This window comes from Taudactylus pleione, unplaced genomic scaffold, assembly GCF_031769625.1.
Source record: "Taudactylus pleione unplaced genomic scaffold, aTauple2 ptg000015l, whole genome shotgun sequence".
Lineage (NCBI taxonomy): Eukaryota > Metazoa > Chordata > Amphibia > Anura > Myobatrachidae > Taudactylus > Taudactylus pleione.
In genome coordinates this window covers 30327239-30350153 of record NW_028284417.1, presented here as the reverse complement: position 1 = coordinate 30350153, position 22915 = coordinate 30327239, and the positions used below count along the sequence as shown (strand labels likewise).

At 41.8% G+C, this 22915-nt stretch overlaps 1 protein-coding gene across 1 annotated transcript in view; it reads right to left on the bottom strand.

Moving 5' to 3' along the window:
* FUT9 (fucosyltransferase 9) overlaps positions 1-22915 on the bottom strand; it is a 188160-nt gene that overhangs the window by 43978 nt on the left and 121267 nt on the right. The window contains exon 2 of the mRNA XM_088470849.1: positions 12691-12836. The gene's annotated coding sequence lies outside the window, so the exon portion shown is untranslated. The remainder of the gene's footprint in view (positions 1-12690; positions 12837-22915) is intronic.

Below are 22915 nucleotides of genomic sequence, written 5' to 3'. Positions count from 1 at the left end.
GGAGAAAGTGAAGGAGGAGCTAAGACGGAGCGATTCCGCTCGGCATGTGGGACTTGTGGATGAAGCCCTTCATTCGCTTTGCCAGGATTCCAGGGTGGTCAATCTGTTGAAATCAGACCACTACATTTTGGCCACCGTGCTTGATCCTAGGTTTAAAGCCTATGTGGTGTCTCTCTTTCCGGCCGACACAAGCCTGCAGAGGTGCAAAGACCTGCTGGTGAACACACTGTCAGCTGAAGCGGAACGTGACACGTCAACGGCTCCTTCTTCATTTTCTCCCGCAACTGGAGCTGCCAGGAAAAAACTTAGGTATCCTAAGCAACCCGCTGGCGGTGATGCAGGGCAGGCAGGACCAAGTTTGGACATCTGGTCCGGACTGAAGGACCTGGCAACAATTTCTGACATGTCTACTGTCACTGCATATGATACTGTCACCATTGACAGAATGGTGGAGGATTACATCGGTGACAGCATCCAAGTAGGCATGTCAGACAGTCCATACCTGTACTGGCAGGAAAAAGAGGCAATTTGGAGGCCCCTGTACAAGCTGGCTCTATTTTACCTGAGTTGCCCCCCCTCCAGTGTGTACTCCGAAAGAGTGTTTAGTGCAGCCGGGAACCTTGTCAGCGAAAGGCGTAGGAGGTTGCTTCCACAGAATGTGGAGAAGATGATGTTCATCAAAATGAATTATAAGCCCTTCCAGGGAGACCAGCCTCCAGAAGGTACAGAGGGACCTGTGGTGGTGGATTCAAGTGGGGACGAGTTAATACTTTGTGAGGATGAGGATGTACACACTGAAGAGGGTGAGGAATCGGTGGATGAGGAGGATGAGGATGACATCTTGCCTCCGTAGAGCCAGTTTGTGCAGGGACACATTAATTGCCAGCTTGTTTTGTGGGGGCCCAAACGAACCAATCATTTCAGACACAGTTGTGTGGCAGACCCTGGCGCTGAAATGATTGATTTGTTAAAGTGTGCATGTCCTGTTTATACAACATAAGGGTGGGTGGGAGGGCCCAGGGACAATTCCATCTTGCACTTCTTTTTTTTCTTTGCATTATGTACAGTTTGGGGCCTAGTTTTTCTAACTGCCATCCTGTCTGCCACTGCAGTGTCACTCCTAGATGGGTCACGTGTTTGTGCCGCCCACTCGTGTCGCTTAGCATAGTCATCCAGCTACCTCGGTGCAACCTTTTGGACATGAAAACACTATTGTGAGGTGTTCAGAATAGACTGGAAATGAGTGGAAATGAAGGTTATTGAGGTTAATAATAGCATAGGAGCAGAGAAACCAACAAATTCTGTGATTTTAGCTGTTTTTATGCTTTTTTAAAAAAAAATACAGATCCAAAACACAAAACCCAGAACCCAAAACACGGAAGGGTGGTTTTGGCAAAACCAATCCAGATCCAAAACACGAAGAAAGATCCAGATCCAAAACCAAAACACAAAACACGAAAAGTGGCCGGTGCACACCCCTAGAATATACTCCCCAATTTTCATGTTTCTAAGTCCAGGGGTTTAGGCTGGGTGTTGATGAGACAGTCAGGTAGGACATTGCACAGGGGAGGAAACATTTTACCCATTTTCAACCCCTTAGGAGTAGAAATTTGAAAATATCCTGCTTAGTGGGTGCTTACATCATACAATAAAGAACAAAATTCTTAAAATACGTGCACAGTTAAAAAAGAGGGTGCTGCTAGGACTGCATTAAAAGGTGTTCACCTCATACACCTATAAATAAAACAAGGTAAATACTGTATATACAATACTTCAGCACTCCCCCTGTTTAAACAGGTTTACTGATACACCCACTATATAGTGAAGAAGGAAATGAAATGCCGACGGAGGACACGCCGGCTGTCAGTACAGTGACAGTGGCATCCCGATGGTTGGTATCCCAACAGGGGAACAGTGAGTACTGTTCCCCTGTCCTATTTACCCGCTAACCCTCCTTTTTTGTAGCCTAATACTAACCCTCCCTGCCCCGCACCCTAACCGTCCCAGTATGTGCCTAAACCTAACTGTCCCCCTTAGTGCCTAACCCTAACCCTCCCCACTTAGTGCCTAACCCTAACCTCTCCCTGGTGGTGCCTGAACTTAACCCCCTCTGTCTGGAGCCTAACCCTAACCTCTCCCTGTCACACTCTGCTCAAATTGTGTGACTTACCTTGCCATTTGCTGCAGGTCAGGACGCAGCCAAGCCCATACCCTCTTGCAAAGGTCCCTGGTGAACACTGCCAGCACATTAGACTCCGCGCCTCAGAAATAGGTCACGCCAATCCCCAAATACGGGTTGCGTCCATTTGCCCTCCAAGAGTTGTGAAACCCCCCGTCCCGCAGCCTAACCCTAAGTCCCCCTGGGGTGCCTAAACCTAACCCTCCCCCCCACAGCTGATACTTACCTTGCCCCGGTCTCTTTACGATCGGGATGCTGGCTGCCGGGATTTTTGACGTCGGCATCCCCAGTCATGTTGGGATTCCGACGCCGGTGTTCTGTCAGTGATCGGTATTCATGCGCCGGGATTTCAGCAGTCAGCATCCCACTTGTAGGGATATTATCCGCATCCCGTGAAGAATACTGAGGCACAAAGTGCAATTTCCAACACCAATATAACAGAGCAATAATCATCCTTTACAATGTCCTTATAATAAAAGGGGAAGTCCCATATGAGTGATTCTTTTATATATTGACCTCACATTGCATTCATATCAATTGGAAAAGATGATATATAATGTCGAGCTTCCTCTTCTTATTTCCTTACACAATATATGTATCCTCCCATGTGCAAGCAACATGGTTATGAAAGACACAATAATACAGACAGACTGTAGTGCAGAGACCTTTAAGCAATTGGAATATTTTAATAATGTAATGCACTTACAAATGTAGACATATATAAGCATGAAATCAATCCTCAAGGGCAAAACAGGAACATACAGGTCATCTTTCAGTGTCCCAAAAGCAGATATATTCCTGAAACATTACATGTATCCTCCTCCAATGTGTAAAAAACATATGTAAGAAGGACACAAGAATACAAACTGACAGTAGTGCAGAGACCTTTTTGGTAATAACATTTTTTTTAATAATATAATGCACTCACAAATGTAGACGTATATAAAAGCATGATATCACTCCTCAATGGCAAAGCAGGAACATACAGGGCAACATTCAGTGTCCCAGTCCAGATGGTTAATAAGGGGCAGCTAGATATCAGTTCCGGTTCCGGCATCCGCCTCACCGAATGCCCACCGATCTCCAGCAATCACCAACATGTTAGCAGCTGTGATAGCACTATTCTGGTAATGTAGAATGGTAATTTAGCATGCCTCCTGCATACATTACTGTTTTAAGCTGCATCTGCAGCATCAGATTATCTGCATGATCCTTGGCTGGCAAAGTGACCAAGGTGTCACTCTCACCGACTGCCACAGATGAGTAAAAGAGGCCAGGAAATCTCCATCAGCCGACGGAGATCTTGACCTCTTTCCTCCCCACCAATGGCAGCGTCAAGCCTCTGTTTTGTAAAACGGAGGCCGTTGCTGCCCCCTCCCCGCCCAAAAATGGCAAAAGACTGTCAATCACTGACAGTCTGCTGCCGTTCTGCATGTGGTATCGCAGACCCATACTTCCCATGCGCAGTATAGATCATGCGCTAGTGCAGAGTAGGCACAATCAGAGATGTGCGCTAACCATCAGGTTAGCGCATGTCTCTGAATCAGCCCCTATGTGCACAACTTACAAGAGAACATCACGCTTAATTCAATCACCCCTTTTCGATGCAGCACTTGCCAGCTGCCACAATAGAGGTTAGTCACACAAAATAAACAGCTGTAAATTGGTAGTGCCACAGAACAGTAGGCAACTTTTCTATCATAGCCTTTATTGCATTATAATTATTAATTCAACTATGTGATAGTGTACAATTAAAAGTGTTTTTAGAAGGCAATACTTATTGTGTTATATTTGTCCTTATCTTTGTGTTAATTATATTGGACACGGAAAGTAAATTAGGTAGGTATTTGAATTTGTTCAGCATACAAGTAATTGTACAATGTGACACACTTATGTTATTTTATGTCCCGAGAAATTGACAAAGGTAATTTACATTAACCAATGATATGAGTTTTGCTTTTGTTAATGATAAACATTACTTGCCCTTCTCAAACACCAATGAAAATTAAATTGATGTTCTGTAACTTACGGTACATATACTGTATAGTCTTATTGTTAATTGATCATTAAAGGGCATTTTATTCTGCTCTAATGATAAATTATCCATGTAAAACAAGTATGCAATTATACTGTCAAATATATGATAGTCCCAGTAACCTAATATTTTTTATCTTAGGCTTTATATAAAATATGGCTCATGTGGCTGGATTTTTCTTCAACTTATTTAGTGTTCAATTTATTATAAAAAGAATAATTTCAATACTGTAGCATAATATGGAGTTGATCAGAATTGGTAGTAGATTGTATCTTTGGTACAAGTAAATGGTTATTTATGAAGATAACTGTGATAGATACTGTATGCTAATCCCAAGAAGGTCAGCAGGAGATGTGCATCTAAGAAGAACATCAAGCTAAGATAAATTGAATACAAGAGATAGCTCCTTCTTGAAAATGTATTCAGAGCTCTTTCTTCATCTCTGCTGCAAGATTATGTAAATAGTACTGAAGCTCATAACACGGTTGGCAGCAACAAATTAGATAAAAATCATATTTTTCATATTCAACTCAACCAGCATTTAAGTACACTGAAGAAAAAGCTAGGTTTGAGACGACTGACATACTAATGCAATTACAGATACATATCTGCAATGTGCGCACACACAATGTTACACTTTCCCCATTCAGGTGGACTACACAGAGTGTAATATTTCTAACAGTTGACAGTTGGGAGCTGATTGGCTGGAGCACCATTTATCATACACAGTGAAATTTAACACTCGTTTTGGTGAAAAAACTCATTAGTAAATGAACCCCAAGCTCTGTAAAATGACAGTTAGAAGTAGATTAGTTAGTTAGTAATTTATCTCTCTCTTCTTTATATCTCTCCAAGGTTTGATAAATCTTCCTCCCACAGACATGGTAACATGTACTGCAGGTACTTACACATATATAAAATAGATAAAGCCATATTGTATTTGATTATTCAATATATCATGATTAATACACTATCTTATAGGTTCAAGTGTTTTGCTGTAGCTCATTTTTAAGTTAAACTCCCCCCCCCCCTCCCTGCCACATTAAAACATCAGGCAGACTCGTCAGAAACTAGCAGATGCCTGCAAGGCGCAGGCTATTACATTTCCCCCAAGTCTTGTCCTATACTTTGAACAGGATTCATTTTGTACATTCTAGTTACACTTTTAAGCAACTGGAAGGTATGCCAGTATAATGAATGCTGGTGCACCAATATAATAAACACTCTAACACACTAAAATTTAATCATGTGATAAACAGACCTGATTTACCCTTACTTCTAGCCCAGGCCTGTTAGATGGGCCCTGCAGAGGCCCAGAGATGGTGCAGAGAAGGACAAATATCTCCTTTGCAGCATCTGTATGAATTGTTGTCTGTAACTGACGGCTGTTGGCAGTACTGCAAGAGGCAGCCCTACACCACAACCTTCCTGCTCTTCTCTGGCTAGAGAGGAAGTGTGTTTAATTTGGGATCCTGCATGAGGCTGAGCCGCCGGACAGAGCGTGGCGCAGCAGCAGGACCCAGCTTGGGACACAGCAAAGATGTAGGAGGCAGAGGTGTGTGACAGCCCCTTCTCCTGTACCCATCATGTGTGACAGCCCCTTCTCCTGTACCCATCCTGTGTGACAGCCCCTTCTCCTGTACCCAGCCCTGTGTAACAGCTCATTTCCCATGTACCCATCCTGTGTGACAGCCCCTTCTCCTGTACCCATCCTGTGTGACAGCCCCTTCTCCTGTACCAAGCCCTGTGTAACAGCTCATTTTTCCTGTACCCATCCTGTGTGACAGCCCCTTCTCCTGTACCCATCCTGTGTGACAGCCCCTTCTCCTGTACCCATCCTGTGTAACAGCTCATTTCTCCTATACCCAGCCCTGTGTGACATCCCCTTCTCCTGTACCCATCCTGTGTGACAGCCCCTTCTCCTGTACCCAGCCCTGTGTAACAGCTCATTTCTCCTGTACCCAGCCCTGTGTGACAGCCCCTTCTCCTGTACCCATCCCTGTGTGACAGCCCCTTCTCCTGTACACATCCTGTGTGACAGCCCCTTCTCCTGTACCCAGCTCTGTGTAACAACTCATATCTACTGTACCCAGCCCTGTGTGATAGCCCCTTTCTCCTGTACCCAGCTCTGTGTGACGGCCCCTTCTCCTGTACCCATCCTGTGTGACAGCCCCTTCTCCTGTACCCAGCCCTGTGTAACAGCTCATATCTCCTGTACCCAGCCCTGTGTGACAGCCCCTTTTCCTGTACCCAGCCCTGTGTGACAGCCCCTTCTCCTGTACCCAGCCCTGTGTGACAGCCCCATCTCCTGTACCCAGCCCTGTGTAACAGCTCATATCTCCTGTACCCAGACCTGTGTGATAGCCCCTTTCTCCTGTACCCAGCCTTGTGTGATAGCCCCTTTCTCCTGTACCCAGCTCTGTGTGACAGCCCCTTCTCCTGTACCCAGCCCTGTGTGACAGCCACTTCTCCTGTACCCATCCCTGTGTTACAGCCCCTTATCCTGTACCCATCCTGTGTGACAGCCCCTTCTCCTGTACCCAGCCCTGTGTAACAGCTCATTTCTCCTGCACCCATCCTGTGTGACAGCCCCTTCTCCTGTACCCATCCTGTGTGACAGCCCCTTCTCCTGTACCAAGCCCTGTGTAACAGCTCATTTCTCCTGTACCCATCCTGTGTGACAGCCCCTTCTCCTGTACCCATCCTGTGTGACAGCCCCTTCTCCTGTACCCATCCTGTGTAACAGCTCATTTCTCCTATACCCAGCCCTGTGTGACATCCCCTTCTCCTGTACCCATCCTGTGTGACAGCCCCTTCTCCTGTACCCAGCCCTGTGTAACAGCTCATTTCTCCTGTACCCAGCCCTGTGTGACAGCCCCTTCTCCTGTACCCATCCCTGTGTGACAGCCCCTTCTCCTGTACACATCCTGTGTGACAGCCCCTTCTCCTGTACCCAGCTCTGTGTAACAACTCATATCTACTGCACCCATCCCTGTGTGATAGCCCCTTTCTCCTGTACCCAGCTCTGTGTGACAGCCCCTTCTCCTGTACCCATCCTGTGTGACAGCCCCTTCTCCTGTACCCAGCCCTGTGCAACAGCTCATATCTCCTGTACCCAGCCCTGTGTGACAGCCCCTTTCTCCTGTACCCAGCTCTGTGTGACAACCCCTTCTCCTATACCCATCCCTGTGTGACAGCCCCTTCTCCTGTACACAGCCCTGTGTAACAGCTCATTTCTCCTGTACCCAGCCCTGTGTAACAGCTCATTTCTCCTGTACCCAGCCCTGTGTGACAGCCCCTTCTCCTGTACCCATCCTGTGTGACAGCCCCTTCTCCTGTACCCATCCCTGTGTGACAGCCCCTTCTCCTGTACCCATCCTGTGTGACAGCCCCTTCTCCTGTACCCAGCCCTGTGTAACAGCTCATATCTCCTGTACCCAGCCCTGTGTGATAGCCCCTTTCTCCTGTACCCAGCCCTGTGTAATAGCCCCTTTCTCCTGTACCCAGCTCTGTGTGACAGCCCCTTTTCCTGTACCCAGCCCTGTGTGACAGCCCCTTCTCCTGTACCCATCCCTGTGTGACAGCCCCTTCTCCTGTACCCAGCCCTGTGTAACAGCTCATATCTCCTGTACCCAGCCCTGTGTGATAGCCCCTTTCTCCTGTACCCAGCCCTGTGTGATAGCCCCTTTCTCCTGTACCCAGCTCTGTGTGACAGTACATGATGTAATTACCTTCGTGAAATCTGATAAAGGGACAGGAGTGGGTGTTATCTCAGTGTGTAAAATTTACTCCATGGGGGGGTGGTGGTGGGGTGACATTTGTGATATTTGGGGAGTGAGTTTAGTCTGTCTGTGGTTATGAGTTGTGTGTCTATTTGCTGGAGGTTTTAGGGTCTGTGTTCAGTCTCGGTGGGTGTGGGGTTGTGTGTGTTATTTGGAATGTGGAGGTTTGGGGTCTATCACAGCAGCTTAAAGGTCTAGTGTTGGGGCCACTAGACTACCAAGCATATTGATACCAACAGCTTCTACACAGGTGTAGTGATGTACTAATCCTGCCTACTTTATTGTTGGTTCCGCCTACAGGTGATTTGGTGCTGCCCATGTGAGACCACTTGTAGAAATTTTTCCTGAGCACTTTTAGTTCCCAATCCGCCCCTGCTTATAGTACACTCAAATAGAAAACAGAAATTGTTTTTGAAGTGCTTTATTAGTTATGTAAACTAGTAACAAAATGTACAATGTAATATCTACCAGCATTTTCTCTAAATATTAGAAATTGCACTGAACTGTAAAATGAAGGGATGCAGTGCCCACGTTTTACAGTTGATTATGGGCAAATTATTTTTTAACATTTCAGTATTTTTATAATACAAACGCACACACGCACACACATACTACTATTATTACGACATATTTTGAAGAACAAATACACAAGTGGTGATAATATATGTATAAATATTAAAGTATTATACTCTTTATATGAGGTGCTTATATTATAATTTCTATTTGGAAGCTCTATATGTCATTTCTGTTATATAACTCACTGGAAATGTGTTCTATGAGGGAATGCATCACTGTCGGTGAAGGTCATTTACAAAGTGCAGTCATGGACTCATTAAGAGGCTAAGTAGTAGGTGAAAGTATTTGCTTTCTGAAAGTTAGAAGGAACCGATTTTTGTAAAGAAAAGTTGTGTTCAGATAAAAACTTAAACATTTACACCAGAGAGAATTAAATACAAACATCTGTTTTCCTTTTTAAAAATCAGATAGGAATTGTCTTTCCTGCAGTAGTCCAATCAGAAATTTCTAATACGTGATTCAAATTAGGTAATTGTGACTTAATATAATGTAGTTGCAACACTTGGTGGAACTAGCGAGTGATTGGCCCAGGGGCAAAAATATGCTCTACTCAATCAAAATCCATTTTATTATTTTATGTCATGCCAATGTCATTCATAGATATTAAAGTTTAAGTATCTATCCTTGACAGTGGCATTGTATGAAAAGAATAACATGGATTTTGAAATATGCTATTTATTATATCTACTAGCTGATGTACTCGGTTTCACCTTACAAATTTAATGTTTCCAAATCCATCTAACAACTCCAGTTAGATATTAATCCTTCATCTCTATAGTAATGCATACCCTCCCTCACTGCTTTAGTAAGGCATCACCCTCCCTCATCTGTGTACAAACACATTCCACTCCCTCACCTGTGTAGTAATTTCCCTCCCACTCATAAGCCACGTCAGGATCATACGGCTAGTGGTGGCTCCACATGTGGGGCTGCAAAACAGTCCAAAATTCAAATAGGAGAGCAACACCAACTGCCAGTGATATTGAAGTGTGCTACAGCCACGATGAGTCTGTCAGTCAGGACATTGCAGAGGGGGAGGAAACAATTTAGCCCTTTTCACCCCCTTAGGAGTGAAATTTCAAAAATATCCCTGCTAAGTGGGTACCTACGTCATGGAAGGCATAGATTTTCATGTATCTAGGTCCAGGGATTTGGGCTGGGCATTGATCAGTCAGTCAGTCAGTCAGTCAGTCAAGACATTTGATTTTATATATAATAGATTAATATTTTAGATTTATTAATTTTCTGAGGTTACCATCGCTCACTGTAGGCTGGCACTGGCAGGGCAGCAGCTCCTTACCTCTTCTTTGCGGGTGGGACAAATAATGTGACTATTTGTTCCCCAGCAAAAACAGAAGAAGAGGAGGTTATCCAATCCAGTAGCTGGACCCACAACCCCACTACTCACTCTTGCAAGTTGTCGGCACAGTTGTCAGCAGTAGTATACTAATGAGACTCATAGGGGTAAATTTACTAAGATGGGAGTTCTATTAAGAAGTGATGTTGCCCATAGCAACCAATCAGATTCCAGGTATTATCTTTTAGAAGGTGCTAGATAAATGAGAAGTAGAATCTAATTGGCTGCTATGGGCAACATCACTTCTTAGTAAATTTACCCCATAGTATGAATGACTTACGCTATGGGGGGAATTAAATTGTTTTGGGTGCCCCCGGTTTCTATACAATTTGGTGCTCGATGGGCAATTCAATTGTAGCTCCGTTAGGGTGCCTAAAGCTGTGGAGGGACACCTTTTTTCTCACAGCTTCCTGAGGTGTGAGAATAAATGTGTGCAAAGTCGATTGTTTTGGGCACCCTAACGGTGGTTTGGGCAGCCAAAGAGCCATTTGTACGCCCTAACCACTTCTTTAGACAGGTATAGTCACTTTGCGCAGTTAAACCTGGTGCTTTCATGGGTGATAAATACTAATGGGTGCCCGAATAGAGAACCAACTGATTTGCTTCATTGGGTGCCTATCCGTATAGACTTCCAGTGAGGGGCACCCAAAACAATCAAATCACCACCTGTGAGTCTAAGTAGTATACTACTGACAGCTGTGCTGGCAGCTTGCAGCGATTAAAGGGTTGGCAGCCGGATGGCCATGTACTCGCAGTGAGTCCATGGCCACCCAACAGTGGGTCCCTTCATCACCGCCGGCTCCAGTGGTAGTTCAAAGCCTGGCAACACTAATGCATTGAGGTTGCAAAACTCGAGCAACCAATCAGGAGCAGATAGATAGATAGTGTTGCTGATTGCCATAATTAGCATTGGGCATTATTGCACCAGCACTTCAGCACCCACAAAAATATGCCTCCTAAAAGGTGTATCTGTGGTTATGTTCTAATTAGGTGAAAATTTCCTTACTGTATTTACTGTATTAAGGGCAAATTCAGAGAAGGACTGCTGCTCCCCGTGCACCCAGTCAAGCACACAAAGTGGGCCGGTCTACTCAGGGCCACTGAGGGGGTCCGGGTGGCAGCAGTGCACTGGGGGAGGCGAGAAGCTGCTGGAGGGATATGGGGTGGTGAGTTTCTGGAGAGGGCATAATGTGTAAGGGGCACTAATATGTGGCATAATGTTATAAGGGGCATCACTGTGTGGCATAATGTTATAAAGTGCATTACTGTATGGCATAATGTATAAGGGGCACTAAAATTGTGAGGAATATTGTGTTTATATGGGGCACTACTACTATGTGGCATAATCTGTAAAGGGCATTACTGTGTGGCATAATGTATAAGGGGCACTACTACTATGTGGCAAAATGTGTATAAGGGGTACTACTGTGTGGCATAACCTGAATGGGCTCTGTGTCACATAACATTTTCAAGATCTTGCTATGTGGCCCCAAAAGTTCTAGTTACGTCCTTGAATGCAAACTAATATATATGGTCAATTTAAAAAGAATTAACTCTAGATTAAATATGAACTTGTAAGAGTCAAAAAGTTTGACACTTCCTCAGACTGTGAGGTTACATTTGTAGCTTGCTCACAGGTTTTTGGCGGACTGCCAATTTCTACTTGAGCCAGCCCCAAAACCTGTGTAATTTAAGAGAGTTCCCATTTTTAGGGATTGTGTGACAGTGTGTGGCCCTGAAGAAGTTCAAACCCAGGCAAAAACCTAATCCTGGTCAAACTACACTACCCTTCCAAATTTGGTGGAGATAGGTCCAAAACTCTGGCTGTGGCTAAAGGACAAACAGACAGACACGCTTTCTCACTTATTATATAGATTAAATTAATTGAAATTAACAATAATTATCTTTAGCAATGGCACTTTGCTCTGTCACTGGTACACACAGAAAATATTAATTAATATAATGTGGAATGGTTTTCTATTTACTGTAGCAATGAATAATATAATCTTTGATAATAATTTAATTAGTAGTAGTCTTCATCAGTTACTGTAACAGCTATTTTTTGTTCTCTGATGCATTTTCTCAGAGTATCACATATTGTTTTAGATAGTACTTTGTTTGACTAATGTTTTGCTTTTACATTGGCTAACTAAAAGAGTGAAAGACACCAGCATAATAAACAGTCACCATTGTCTGAAGTAAAGTTAGAAGTATAGAAGTATAGTTAGCTTTAGTAATGGTAAGTACCTTTATAGCATCAATTTTCATTATACAGTAGAAGCAGTTCTTTCTTCAAAACCTTCCCTGGGTGAAAGAAGGATTGAGCTCTCTAATAAATAACTTCCCGCTTCCAGTCAATAGGGATGTGATTCCCATTACATTAATTTTATTAATATTTTTACATTAATAGTATTATATTTAAGTCATTTTCAAAGCATTGTCAAACTGCTGTCCAGTCTCCAGGCTCCTGACTACCTTACACTCAACTCGATGTAAAATCAATGACATCACAAAGAGAGTTTATTTATGTAATGTATTTATGTAATGTTGCATAGTCCAAAGCTCTCGATATTACAATGTCACAGGGAAATTACATTTTGCTTCACATTCTAATCAGAGCTCAGAGGGAACTTATGAATCAATTAAAGTTCCGATACAAATTTGTAAAATTTGGAACTGCAGGATTCTTCAGAATACAAGTCTAAGATTATTTATTAGTACATAATACATAAATAACAGTGCCCTTGTTAAGATGAATTACCTTCACTTTTTTTTCCCTTATTTCTGAGTCATCTGTGTTTAATGAAGCTCAATTGCACAATGAAGATTTCAGGTTGTTTGGTCTCCAAAGCTTGCAGAGCAGGTTGACATTTCCATTGATAAGACGGAGTCAAGACTCATTTGTGACTAAAAAAACAAACAAAAAAACATTAATTGAAATACAGTACTAAAAACCTTTGTAAAAATGAGTATCATAATTCATGCTTTAAGAAATGTATTCTGTGTCCTCAGATGTCCATAAAAAATGTAGCAGCAGGGAAATATCATGCTATAAAAGGTAAAGCAATATTTCCCGTTGGTACCTATCCAATTGATATTTTTTTTTATAGCTGCAGTTTGTCACAGCAATGCTAGTCTGGCAGCAGTAAGGCTGAACTTAGCTATAGCAGTGATGAGGCAAATGCACATGCATGACCCAGCTTGTCAGTGGACTGGAAGCCTGTCTTAAACTAAATAAAACCCAAATAGAAAACTAAAAAACTAAAATAACATCAATAAATAAATAAAAGATAAAAAAATAATTGTTACAAAAAGATGCAGCAACCTGAAATTAGTTTAGAAAAAAAGTTAGAATATAAAGTTACAGCATATGGCATTGTGCAGAGCAAGTACAGTAAATAATGTTAATTCTTTGTTTCTTTCATTATATTAAAAGCTGACACTTTTGAATGAAGTGCACATTCCTTTTCGTAAAAAAAAGTTTACCATTATTTACACACTACAATACACTGCAATACAGTCAAATTATTTTCCAAAGCACAAAACATCAGAAGCACAGTACATTTATTTTACAGTGCCATTCACCCCTATGCACTTAGTGGGTGTACTGCAGGAGCATTGTTAGATGAGTTGTGGAGTGGTGCACAGTCATTTCCAAAAGGTCTGGATTTTACACCAGCTCAGGACTGGCAAAGATTCAGCAGTACTTTGACAGATAAGCTCATTTCTAGGGAACGTCGGTCCCATGTAAAACAAGTCTTCAAGCATAGAAAAGTGCCACATATAATATAGATGGTACTGATGTCCTCTCACTCTCTTTATTCATTTAGGTCATGCATTAAGATACATTCAGTGGTTAGAAGAAAAATAGAAATGTTTCATTTAATGAAAGGGTTGGTGGGATAGTGGCTGGAGGTTGGACATATGAATTGGTTTTATGACTTTTGCACAATGCACCACTTGAAATGTTTCCTTCTCTCTACAGTCCTAGGTTCATTTTTTATTTATGAAAGTGCATGGTTACAAAACTAAAGGCCCCCATACATCAGCAATCGATTGTGGCAATTCTGCAATTTGCAATTGATTGTGTATAAAAATCTGCAATGTATGGGCTTCATAGATCGCAGATTGCAACCAAAAAGTGATTGGAATTGTTAAATCAGATTGTTCAACGTGTTGAATTTCACAGATCGATTGGGCCTGTAAACTGCTAGTGTATGGACATGATCAGCAGATTTGCAGACCGTTACTAGTAAAATGATGGGCCTTTCAAGATTGGCAGATCTGTGTTTGCTGCCATCGATCTGCAAATCACTGAAAAAGATCTGTAATGTATGGGATCAGATTGCTAGATTGGGAAATCCTAAAATCGGGCAATAAATCTACAAATTGTTCAATTGTGATTTTCATATTGCTGATGTATGGGGGCCTTAAGGCTCTTTGCACAGCACACTGAGACCCGTTCCCGAGTCAGACGCAGCTGCGATGTCGGACTCAGTGGAGCGATGTTTTTCATCTGTGTATGCATCTGAGTAGCTTCGTAGATGTGTCCAGATTTTGTATACGGAGTTGTAGTACAGATTTGGATGAACAGTAGAGTAAGTGTATTGGTAATGTATGGGGCTTTCTTGAGAGGTAAAAGAGGGTGGCTAATCAGATGCACGGAGATCTTGTGTCTTATGAGACTGTTGCGGATGTGTCACTGATAGTGGTTGAGTTCAGACTGAGGGGCCTATTCATTAAACCTAAAAATTTGATGGAGATAATTAGGTTTAGAACTCGCATGGAGTTCTACCTAATTATAGGTGGAATTCATCATTCCACCTCTCCATAAGTATCTATTCCAAAAAGCTGTTATTTTTGCGATGACAGCTTTTCGGGAAATAGATACTTTTCCCTGCCTACACTACCTTATCGCATCTGGAAACAGTGCTGCGCATGCGCTGTTACATCTGTAAAACCAGCGCATGCGCAGCACTGCCTACAGATGCGGTAAGTTTGTGTACCCCCCCCCCCCTAATGTATGGGGAGTGTGGGAATTAACGCAGGGGAACTTAGCAAGGAGATATCTGTGATATCTCCTGTGCTAAGTCTGTTCATGAATACCAAAATAACGTTATTTAAGGAAAATGTCCTTAAAAACGTTATTTTAGTGTTGATGAATAGGCCCCTGAGACACAAAATCGTTCACCTAAGAGGCCATATTCAGAGGGATAATCTGCACCTGCCATAGGACTGGTGTAAGTTTTGATGGTGCGACTGATGATGGCGTCTAAAGACCTAGGACGTTGACAGTGGACATTTCAGTCCTTGCACATTTGGAGGCACGGATTAATGCCAGGGAAGGGCTTTGTAGCAGCATTGCCATAAAGTCGCAGATGTGACTGTGGCTGGGTCTGACTCAGAAACAGGCTCTGTGTGTGCTTTGCAAATGACCTCAACCACATTCTGTTAATGAGTTGTGAACAATTACACAGGTTTAGAAAAAATGATCTAGTGTTATTCAGGAATTTGGAGCTTCCTGTGTTTCCTCATCAAGGAATTCATGGTTGTGTTCCAGTGTAATGTGCTGTGTAACCTTGAAGAAGCCATTATACATTATACTGCTGGAGACTAAGGCATTAATATCATATTGTAAAATCACTGAGCTATTGATTCGTCACACACACTGTCAGCCGTACATCAAACGAATTCCAGCTCTAGAATTCCTTTCATTATAAAGATGCTACTTAATGTTTAAGAATAATAAAACAAATTTCAAACTATAGCATTGTTGGAACAAACATTTAAACATAATTATCAAAAATTTATAGTATAAATATATTCATTGTTCTAGCAATACTGACAGATATGTTATAGGGTAGCAGTGGGCATAGCTGGGTACGCACTAGTCGATATATCGTTTGATTGTCGAACAATATTACAAGTGCATTGACGGGTGTGTACACCCCGTGACGTCGTTCACAGACATATCAGGTCGGCTCTGCAGCACAGCCTATGCTGATATATCTGAAGGATATATCGGTGCATCTGCATGTGTGTAAGGCCGACCCGTACACTGGCATCACAACTGGATGGGCAAATTTCAATGCCTGCCCAGTTGTGATGTCAAGCCAGACACATCGAGCGCCAATTGGTAAGTGTGTATCAGTGACGTGCGGAGAGGTCAACGGTTGGGTAGGCAAACATGGGAGTGGATCTGAGTGCCGGGAGGATGTCTCACTCCCTACTTACTGTAACGCTCCCCTTACTACACAAAGTTTCAGTGTCTATTGATATAAATATCTTCTTTGTATTAGTCTAATCATTTTTATATCAAAACTCTGGAGCATGACAGGGAGTATGATAGGGGATGGAGTACATAAAGGGAGGCTCTGCCTTCTCTGACTACCCTGACTGCACGTCCCTGGTGTGTATAGCTTACCAATTGGTCGCACAGGTGGCGGACCAGTCTGCACACTGATCTGTCATCAAAGTGTGCACCCAGCATAACCTTCAGATGTTTCCAGTTGCCAAAGAGTTACATCTTCGATTGGGCTCAGTTTGTAAAACAGTAATGTAGAAGAACTGAAATGCTAAAGTACAGTCTTTTATTTAACATTTATTTATACAATTTGACTGTATGTTGGGCATAATATGTATATACTGAAGGATTAAAAAACTGTAAACTGTTAAAAATGACTAAACTGGGACTTAAACCAGAACCTTACATTTATGTTGGATATTGTCTACATGGTTTATTGCTTGTTTATAATTTCCTGGATTTGATGTACTTTCCAAAGCTTACCTGTAACTATTCTGAGCAACATTCTGCTAAGTTAAGCACTGTGATATTTCTACTCCCCAAAGCACAGAAATAGTAAAAAAAATATTCACTGTTTAATGGGAAAAGTAGCTTAAAATGGTTAGGGGCTCTATCACTCACTGTTTTTAGAATCATAGTAGTTTTTTTAAGGGTAAACAAGCACAGACAAAATCAGAATTTGAACACGGAACATTCCTAATTATTACTGTTGTGTTTTAAATCCAAGCACTCTTTAGTAGAGGAACAGAATAAGAGATTAGAGATTACATTTAGGCATAGTTTGGTTAGCATCAGCAATTAGAACAGTAATGTTCAATATGTTAACGTTAGCAGAGTTCTAGTATAACAAGTGAAAGAAGAGAAGAGCCTGAAGGGAACCAGGACCAGCAGCGGAGTGCAGCATCTTCATGAAGAAATGTGACAGCAAACGACATCCCTTACTTGTTACCATATTAGCATGCAAACGCTGCATATTTCTACATGTACTGCAGAGTGAGTGACGAGAGGTCAGCGTTTGGGGGTGGTGATTGGGGAGTGGTTGTAGAAACACAGGCGTGACTGTCCGCTTCAACTCAGTTACTCCGTTCATAAATTAGCTACTACGACAGCATACTCACTGCGTGCAACGAGGTTAGCAATTTCTGAGTAAGGTCAGACCTGCTGTAGTTGTGCCTGGGGGGCCGATGTTACTCGATGTTCCCAATGTATATGCAGCACTGAAAGGTATTATGGATGTGAGATAGTGGTAGTAGGCGTCTCTATGCTGACTGTGCTACAGCTTTGCAATTGCATTAATTTGCATATTTTCACAGCAGAACTGTGTGTGTAATCGCAGCTGCAATCGCAATAGTGATCCATGGTGAATCAGGCCTATTGTGCCCGTTCAAAATATGCAGTCATTTGCCAACATGATTTTAGAGATGTCTGAGCAGACCAATGCATAGCAGTTTATATTAGCTAGTTATACAAATTCCCAGTACTAATGATAAAATGTTTTAGGAGCTTGTTTTAATTGCGTATTTATGTGTTGCAGAAAACTAGAACCTCCACTTTGGTACTGACTACTGTGAACAATGTAAAGCGCTGTTTGACATCTATATAGATAAGGATACATATGTTAAATAATAATAACTACCTTTCCAACAGGAATTTAGTTTATTGGACATTGTGATCTATTATACAATAACCACCAAACAATCAACTCATTATGGTATACTAAGCCACCAGGGGATGTGTTCTATGTACCACTAACGTATATTATAGACTGTACTCTAGTAACCAACAAATAGGAAAATCTGTTTACACTATCCATTAGTTAATCTGTTTTGTATTCTAGTGATCTAAAATTGGGAAAAGTAGCCCTAAAGGAATGGGCTTTGTATTATACATACTGTAGTTATCAGGCAATAGCCTGATTAGTGTATACTAGCCAAAATACAATTGTTTCTGTGGTGTATAAAGGGCTTTGTACTATGTGTTATTTACTAGTTACCAGGCTATGTGCTCTGTATAAAACAAGTCCAAAGGGGACCCTCAAAATCTGGTGATACCAGTGGAGTTGAACGGGTTCTGTTCTAGGAATGTATCAACCTCCTGAAAATTGGTCAACATAAAAGGTATCCAGTCAGAATATCTACTCCAAAATGTCTACATGTTCATATAGAGATGTCGACATGTTCATTATGTCGACATTGTGCATGTCAACAGTAACAATGTCAACAGTACATTTTCATGCCACATTTAGGTTTAGGGTTAGGATTAGGTTTAGGGTTACCGTTAGGTTTAGGGTTAAGTTTAGGGTTAAGGCTAGGTTTAGGGTTGGGTTTAGGCTAAAATAGTTAAAAAATGCTATGTCGATATTCTGGCTTTCAACATGACCAATGTTGATATAACGAACATCTCGACATATTACGTATCGCCATAACAACTGCGTCGACTTTCTGACTGTACAAATTCTAAATATCCACACCCAAACTAAAAAGGTGGTTATCATCATTCGGATCTATACATCTAGTTTGCATAATGATAGGCATAAAAGTAACATTTTAATGTTGCACAATACATAAAACATTACATAATAGATCTAAAAATCAAACTGAGATGATAAAAGAATGCTAAAACCATGTTCATTGATAATGGTGTACGGGGTAGTTATTGGATACACTGGGGGGGGGGTTAAATTTACTAAAGTGAGAGTTTTTAGAAGTGGAGATGTTACTCATAGCAACCTTTAGATTCTAGCTATTATCTTCTAGAAGGTGCTAGTGAAATGTTAAGTACAATCTGATTGGTTGCTATGGGCAACATCTCCACTTCTAAAAACTCTCACTTTAGTAAATATACCCCTAAGAGTTAGTGTGTTGGTGGATATATCTCCAGTGGACCTGCCGCTTAATTTTCAAAGTTCTTCATGGTAGATCATGCCCACAAAGAGAAAGTTAATATTACCATCCAGTGGAATGTCCAGCTATAAACAGAAGATTGTGTCAATATACGAGGGTTGTCCAAAAAGTAATGCCTAAATGCTCATAACTCTGAAATAATATGCAACATTTATTTGAAACTTTGTCAGTTTGTAGTTTAATATGTGTGCAAACTTTATATGTATTTTTGTTTAGGTAGTCTAAGAAATACCATGGAATCCAAGATGAAACAAAGAGCCATCATTGAATTTCTGGAAAAAGAAGACTGCAGTGCTACAGAAATCCACAGAAGACTGAAAAAAGTGTATGGTGAGCGTACAATTGACTATAGCAAAGTCAGAAGGTGGATGAAGCATTTTCAATTGGGAGAATCGTCCGTGTGCGACAAACCATCAACTGCAGTGACAGCAGAGAACTGGCACAAAGTCGATGCCATGATTCAGAAAGACTGTCGTGTGACCATCAGAGATATCAGTGATGAACTTGAATGTAGCCATGGCACTGTAGAAACCCTAATCAATGATTTAGGATATCGTAAAGTGTGTGCTAAATGGGTTTCAAAGCAATTAACCAGGGATCATAAGGCCCAGAGGGTGCTAGTATGCAATGACCTTTTGACCAACTTTGAAGCCAACCCTGAGATGTTTTTGGAAAATGTTGTTACAGGAGATGAGACCTAGGTATTCCTTTATGACCCAGAAACAAAGGCCCAATCAAAGCAATGGAAACACCCAAGTTTACCTAGGCCAAAAAAGTTTAAATCACAGCAATTCCGTAAACAAAGTCATGACCACATTCTTCTGGGATTGCCGAAGTGTTATTCTCATCGATTACTTGGAACCAAACCAATCAATCAACAGTGATCGATACATTATTAAACTTAAGAAGCTGAAAGAAGCCATCCGCAAAAAAAGGTCAACAATTCCACTGTCAAATGTCATCTTACACCTCGACAATGCCAGACATCACACTTTGATGCCAACATCTGCTGCCATTGCCAAAATGGGGTGGGCAATAATTCCACATCTACCATACAGTCCTGATTTGGCCCCTTCTGACTTTCATCTGTTTGGCCCTCTCAAATACTGTCTCCGTGGTCAACATTTTGAAGACAAATAGGGAGTTAAAAATGCCATACGTTCCTGGGTCAACCACTGGAATTTTTCCAAAGTGGCTTCACAGCTTGGGTTGAGAGGTGAAGAAAATGTTTGAGGGCAGATGCTGAATTTTTTGAGTAGAATCATTCTGTTACTAAGACTTCATTGATGACAAGAAAATAGTGCTAGACATGTACCCCAGCTCAATTTCTGAGTGCACACACTAATAAAATGTGCTGCACATGGCAATAATCCCACTGCTAGTGCAATGTGTGATTAAATTGATGCGTTTTGTGCATAATAAGATAATGTGTTGACAATATTATGCTCATGACAGTACCGCTGGTATGGAAACGTGTTGAGCACTAGCTGTTCTGCTACCCTGACTGCAGATTTATTTGGATATCCAACTTGGACAGATCAGAGCACATTACAAAGGATTTTACCATCTATATTTGTGGTTCCTTATCTACGCTATGGAACAACTGGCCTCTTCTACTGCTGGATGGCCGACCTATCCATCCTGCAGCCTTGCTCTGCTTACAACTATGGCCATGGTGTGAGAGTGGACCGTCTGTGTTACAGGTCATTACAGCACGTACACCCGCTGAGAATTTCCCTGACTATCATTAGCTGAGACAAGTTTCCATACATTAGCCTGGCAGCATGTAAGTGAATTCATATGACAGGGAGCCACTGACTGGCCGCAATTCCAAGGAGTTGGCTTTTCTCCTCAGCAGGGACCCTTACCAACAGCAATGATTAGACTGTATACCAGCTTGGTACTCATGCTGAATACACCCATGACTAAAGAGCTCTCATGATCAGGATGTTATACACAGGGCCAGTGCTACCGTGCTCGGTGCCTCCCTGCAAACTATAAATTTGTACCCTCTTGACATGTCTCTTTGCAGTGTTAAAACTAGATGACTAACCCGCTCACCTCCTCCAGGGATAGGCATCTGTCAGTCTATCTCTCTGTCTCACTGTTTGGGTCCCCTTACTGGCATTGTGGTTCACAGCTTCTCCGTAGTTGTTCTTTTTGGGCATGCCACACACAGAGAGAGTATGTGCGTGCACAGTGCGATGTCACCACATACGTTGTATGTGTACACTGCCGGTTTACTTTACTATTAAATTAACTAGCTCCTCCTGCTCAGGGGCAGGCAATGCAGGCCAAGTAAATCAGTTCCTGACTGGTTGGCCCCGGACATAAATTACATTTAAATTCAGGTGGATCGACGATCTAGCTAATAGGTGGCCTGGTCCATCCCCAGACCACCTCTTAGTATCGCCTATGCCTGCCAGGCCCACTCATGGCACTGCAGTGATTGCAGGCAAACGATAAAGTCACTCAGAAAGCAAGCAGCAGGCAAGGCGTCTCTCCAGCCCGGCGCCCCCCTGCAATTCTTACCTTGCAGACTGCATCACGCCGGCCCCGATTGTACACTACGAGCTCCAACAATTCTTTTGGAATACCCAGCACATATAAGGCTTTAGTTGGGATACCTTACATCAAGTGAGTTTTTACCCATTAAGGTACTGTATTATAGCCATATATACCAATAATTAAAGGGGCCCTATTATTTACTTTCTATCATTATTCTCACTGACATATATTTAACTGCAGTTACCTAATCTTTCAATAAATAGATTGTGTACATAGACTCATTGGTTATTGTATCCTTGTGGTTTCTTTTCCTTTAACTTGTAAATTGTAAGCGATTTTATGACTTTTTAAAAATGTATATAATAAATGTTATGAACAATTTAGACATATAAATTGATTTCTCAGGGAGAAACTTGCACAATCAAAACTTTTTCTGTTCAATAACAATAGGGGTAATGGTAAATTAGGATTATTTGCTAATGGGAATGGGAGGTTGAGTGTATTTTCTCTTGAGTGCCAGAAAGCGTGTACAACAAATTCAAGGATTGTGATGTATAATAGGATCACTACATTGTAAGGATTATTTATTAACTACAGAATATGCAGGCATGTAGGTTACACAATAATGGGCATATATTGTAAGTATATTTCTTTACTTGTGACTACCTTTCACAAAAGTCATTAGCACTATTAGCGCGACTGGACGAGTCGCACTTTGATGACGCGTCTACCAGATCGAAACCCAGGGCGGAAGTGCGTACCTATACAGCACTGTAAGCACGACGCAATGAGTCGCGTGTTTGGTGATGACGGGATCACGAGACTGAGCATCAGGGTGGAAGTGGCCGGACTTCCAAGACAAAACTGGCCGGACTTTTGGGCGGAAGTGATGACAGCCCGCAGTTTGTTATTCAATTTATATTTTAAAAAACTACTAAATTACATGCTTTTAGGACTGATGGACATAACGTGACTACAGAATATATAGATTCACTGTAATATATCAGTAATAAGGAAGATTTAAAAAAAAAAAAATAATTACTGACAGGAAGTGATGTCATAATGAGTGTCAATTGTCCCTATTAGTGGGGTTTATAAGCCGGAGGGCATTAACAGCTAGGTATCCCCTTGATGTAGTCATAGATTGACGAAACGCGTTGGGAGGCTGATCATACATCCATGAACTCTTCAATTTCTTTTTTATCTAAAAGATAAGCTTTTTTCAGTTTATTCCTCCTTTTTATACTATGTATATAATTTATTGCTATGTT